Below are 5,343 nucleotides of genomic sequence, written 5' to 3' on the forward strand. Positions count from 1 at the left end.
GTGATTCTCCACCTGTGGGTCCCCAGATGTTGTTGGACTACAACTCCCATCATCCCTGAGTTCTGGCCTTGCTAGCTAGGGGTATTGGGAGTTGTAGTTCAACAACATCTGGGGATCCACAGGTGGAGAAAGGCTGATAGACAGAGGCACCAAGTTGCCCCTAAGATTGAGGGGGCCAGAGCATGTTGACACATGTGACATCATGCACATCATGCAACGTGTGTGTGACATTGCATCATCTGAAGGAGGCCAAGCTCTCTGGAGGAGCCAGCCATTGAAGCTGTGCCACACTTGGCTCCGTGCTTGGCCTCCTCCTCCTGGCCCCCTTCCAACAAATACTGAGGGGGCCGAAGAAACCTCAGCCCCCTAGAAGTGGTGTGCTTGGATCTAGAAAATCAGTTTCCTTCAAGAGTGACTCCAAAATTTCCTCGTAGAGAAACACTAGGACCCCTCCCCTTTTAGTCTGGCTTCCTGGGGGGGATTCCCAGGCAGTGGAGTCTTAAACTTGAAGCAGAACATTCATTCCTCACTGTTTTAGGCATCCACTTGCAACTGCCATGACACTAGAACAGAGATGGACAGCCTCTTGCCAAGGAGCTAAATAGTCCTCCAGGCCCCTCTGTCTGCTCCTTGGCATTTAGACAGCATCTTAAAAAGTAGAGACATCATCTTGCCAACAAAGGTCCGTATAGTTAAAGCCATGGTTTTCCCAGTAGTGATGTATGGAAATGAGAGCTGGACCATAAAGAAGGCTGATCGCCGAAGAATTGATGCTTTTGAATTATGGTGCTGGAGGAGACTCTTGAGAGTCCCATGGACTGCAAGAAGATCCAACCTCTCCATTCTGAAGGAAATCAGCCCTGAGTGCTCACTGGAAGGACAGATTGTGAAGCTGAGGCTCCAATACTTTGGCCACCTCATGAGAAGAGAAGACTCCCTGGAGAAGACCCTGATGTTGGCAAAGATGGAGGGCACAAGGAGAAGGGGGCGACAGAGGACGAGATGGTTGGATAGTGTTTTCGAGGTTACCAGCATGAGTCTGACCAAGCTGTGGGGGGCAGTGGAGGACAGGAGTGCCTGGCATTCTCTGGTCCATGGGGTCACGAAGAGTCGGACACGACTAAGCGACTAAACAACAACAACAACATGCAAGGTGGAGAGGTGTGGGTGTGCCAAAAACTCGACGTCTGGGTGGCTGCAAGGAATTGCCTTGCCCACGTTTGCTTCTGGCCCCAACTGCTCCTGGCATGTGGCCCCTGGAAGCTGCCCAAGTGAGCATGAGGGGCAGAAAAAGGTTTCCCACTCCTGCACTAGAAACTCATGGCTAGAATGCATAGATGAAGAAGGCATATCAACTTTCGACTCGCTCTGTGTTATTACTGGCACACATCTGCAAAAATGGGTCAAAAGGGATCAAGGCAGAATCCCTTTGGTGGCAAAGCTTTCCACACAGCAATTTCTTCTCCAGAGCATTTGATCCCAGCTGAACTCTATATGGTACATACAGATACTTGAAAATACACTCATTTATGCACCTGCTAATGTGGCAATGTACAAATGGGCTGTGGCACAGCAAGTGCCAAAACGCACCATAAGAAGCATTTTGAACACTAGACTCTACAGTGAAAGGGCTGTCTTGATGAGGGGTGGCACAACAAGTCCCATTTGCCCCCCTGAGGCAAAAAATAAAGGCAGCTCTGTCCCCCTGATGAATTCAGCCTCACTTTCTTGGGTTGTGTGGCTTGGGCTGCACCGTCTGAGCTCTGGCGAGCTCTAGTGAAAGCCCTACAAAATCTCACCAGAATCCAGAGAACTGAGAAGGAGAACCCAGAAGCTGAAGCCACTTCTCTAGCGGTGGTGATGGCAGCAGAGGGCTTAAGTGCGGGAGAAGCAAGCAGAAGCGGTGGCAGCAGTGGCTTCCGGCGAGATACCATGGGGTTCTTGTGAGAGGTTGCAGCCTCTTTTGCTCATTTATCAGTTGGTGGAGGCAGCAGGTGGGCAGGGCGCTTGTGGTGGAGCTTCCCCCCTGGATTCTGCGGCCCAAAGCTGCTGCCCCAGTCTGCCCCACAGGTGGGCCAGCCCTGATCCTGATTAAAGGAAGGGGTGCTCTGCTTCGTGGATTCAGCAAATGCCGAAAGCCCCAGAGGGTGACTAGCTGCTGCCCTCTGCTTTTCCATATGAAAGTTCAGTGGCAAGGGAGGCTCAGAATTACAAAACAGTCAAAGCACAGGTAAGAATGAAGAAGAGTCATGTTGTGGTGGTTTGCTTGCAGACATGAAACCCCGCATATAAACGCTGCACTGGGAACTGCCATGCCCCCTTCAAGATGAGTGGGTCTTCTGGGATGGCTGGCCAGTTCAAAGCCTCCTTTGGCCTGAAGCTCATTAGCCCTGTGCAGGTCAGACCATCTGCTCCCTTTATTAAACTGTAACAATCAAACCCTCTTTAATCCTTCTGCCCAACTCTCAGCTGACTTTCCAGTATTTGGGATGGTAATGGGAAGTATGGGAGCGTTGCCAGCAAGCTCACCAGTCAGTCAGCGGAGCACACAAACCCCATATGGTGAATTAACTGGCTTAGTCCAATTAAGGGACCTTAATATAAGACGTTAAGGCCCCAAATTGGCCAGCCTTGGCCACGCTCAGAGGGTTTTGCAGCATAAGCCGCCAGCCCTGAGTCATCCTCACTAAAGCCCCTCTGGTCCGGTCATCGTTTGTGCCACCTCCGCATCAAAGCAAACTAAGCCGCTCCTTAACACAGGACTAAAATTAGAGGCAAGAGGATGCAAGTCGGCTCCGCATGCATCAGTCATTGAAGGAGGCTTATAGGTTGTTCTGAGCTTTCCTTCCAGGGCACAAAAGCATGGAAATGTGTGGCTGAACTTCAACTGTTGGAAAGGCTTCAATGCTGACAATAAGTGTGGGAGGCTCGGACAGTGGCGTAGCATGGGGGGTGCAGGGGGGCCCGGCCGCACCGGGCGCAACACCTGGGGGTTAGGGTTAGGGGGCGCAAATCCACGGATTAGGGGGCGCAAATCCACGGGTTAGGGGGCACAAATTACTTGCCTTGCCCCGGGTGCTGACAACCCACGCTACGCCACTGGGCTCGGAACACACTTCTCAGCACCATAATGGGAGCGATAAGACTCATTTACCTTGTGCTCCCCAGATAGTACTTGTAGGATTACTGAAAGACACCATTCCAAAAAATTACTTGGAGGTGTTGGTTGTCTTGGTAGCAGCTTCAGAAATAATTGCTACAAAGAACTGGATATATAGGATGGAGAAGACGAAGTGTGTGGTTAACGATGATAATATTTAAAGCAGCCAAATATATGTATGGGAAAATGTAGGAATGTTCCTTTATGTTTTTGCAATGGTGCTTTCAGTTATTTTTTGCAATCCTAACAGTAAATTAAATTGCGAACACTTCTGTACTGTATTGTGTAATGATAATGATAAATAAGAAGGGGGGAATGGGGGGGGTTTGAAATTTAGCTTTGCTTTGTCCCCATTACTATTTATACTGGTCTTGGAAACCCTGACAAGGAAAATAAGAGCGGAGGAAGGTATAAAGGGCATAAGGGTAGGAAATAAATTAAAAGCATTTGTGGGTGATCTTATAATAACAACAGAAAATCCGAAGGAAAGTCTGCCAATTGTTTTCAAAAGGATCACAGGTTTTGGTCAGGTGGCAGTTTTCAAACTCAACAAAAATAAAACAAAGTTGTTGGTGAAACACATGGTAGAACAAGATAAAAATGAGCTACAAAAAGTTACTGGTATGACTATAAGTAAAAAAAAGCCAAATATATAGGAGTATGGAATACAACAAAAAATATTAACTTATTTAAAGCCAACTACTTAACGACATGGAAAGAAATACGGTAAAAAGAAATCTGGAGATCTGGGGCAGAATGAACCTATCATTTTGGGGGGGGATAAAAATGAACATGCTGCCGAGGATGTTGTTTTTGTTTCAACCAGTCTCTGTGATCAGTGGGGCAGGACCCTTCAAAGATTGGCAGAGATATTTCAAAGTTTATTTGGCAGGGGGGAAAACCTAGAATTAAACATAAGTTACTAACAGAAATTGACTTCCGGAGGCGGCGCGAACGGCAATGGCTGCCCTTTCCTAGCTGGGGAAGGGAAGCTCCGCCGAAAAAGGGTCTCCCGCTGCGGCGAAGCGGGGACCCATTCTGGAAAACCACAGGCAGCAGAAGCCTGTGGTCTTGGGGTCCGGCGGGCGCCAGGAGCAGCCCCCAAAACGTTGAAGGAACCCCGTAAGGGGCTCCGGATCGCGGAGGGGGTTGCGGCGCTGTGGATCGTTCCGCAATCGGCGGAGTGAAGCCGCGTTGCTGCTGCCGGTGAGCGCTGTCCTTTCTTCCTAAACTACAGATTCGGAAAACAACAACCCGTGAGTAAATGGACTTTAAAAGTTTCGGGACTTAAAGTACTTAAAGTACTTAATTTGGCTGAAAGCGGAGTGACGAAAAATAGGAAGTCCGTCTTCCGCTGTCATTGAATCACTAAGCAAAGAGCCGGAGGAGTGGAGGCAAAAAGTGAACTTTTAATTTAACTGATCTGGACACCCGTGGAAATTATTTTTAAGCAGAATAAGGACTTTAAGCAATTGATTACATGACTCTTATGTGGACTGTGATACCTTTCTTCTATTTGGATTACAATTTAAACAAGAAACCCAGGTGCTGGAACTGCCTGAGCAATTGAGCAGCCAGCTTGCAGGGCTGGATACTTTTGAACTTAAACTTTGAAACAATCTGAGGGAGTTTGAACTGGCTACTTTGAAGCATCTTTTGGAATACCAGCAAGCACTGTCTGAAATACTGTGACTTTTTAAATGCTAACTCTGCTAAAAGTTACCTTATAGAAGGTTCTCGGACATTAAATGGGACTATATTATTTTTATTGGAATTGTCTTCTTTCCTAAAGACATTTTAAGCTCCCCCTAGAGGATTTGGGATTAATAGCAGTGACATTGTTTTACTTTCCTTTTCCCGGCCTCCTGTTTGACTATTACCATCTGGGCCGCTGCTTTCTCATGGGAACAACTCAGCTTGACCTTGAATTTTAGATAACTCTGGAATGAGTGGCGCAAGAAAAAAGGGACCGAGAACCAGACAAACAACTCTAACCGCAGTCTCCCAGGCACGCAGATCATCTGTGCCTACTGTGCTTACTCTGCCTACTCAGACTTCTGAGAAAGAAGCTGCTTTTCTGCCACGGGCAGAAACTGAGGAATTTCAATCGGAAGAGATGGCCTCAGGAGAAATTAGTTCTACTTTAGAGAAAATTCTTGAAAAATTGGAATCTTTGAATAAAA

Source organism: Podarcis cretensis, assembly GCF_951804945.1.
Source record: "Podarcis cretensis genome assembly, chromosome: Z".
Lineage (NCBI taxonomy): Eukaryota > Metazoa > Chordata > Lepidosauria > Squamata > Lacertidae > Podarcis > Podarcis cretensis.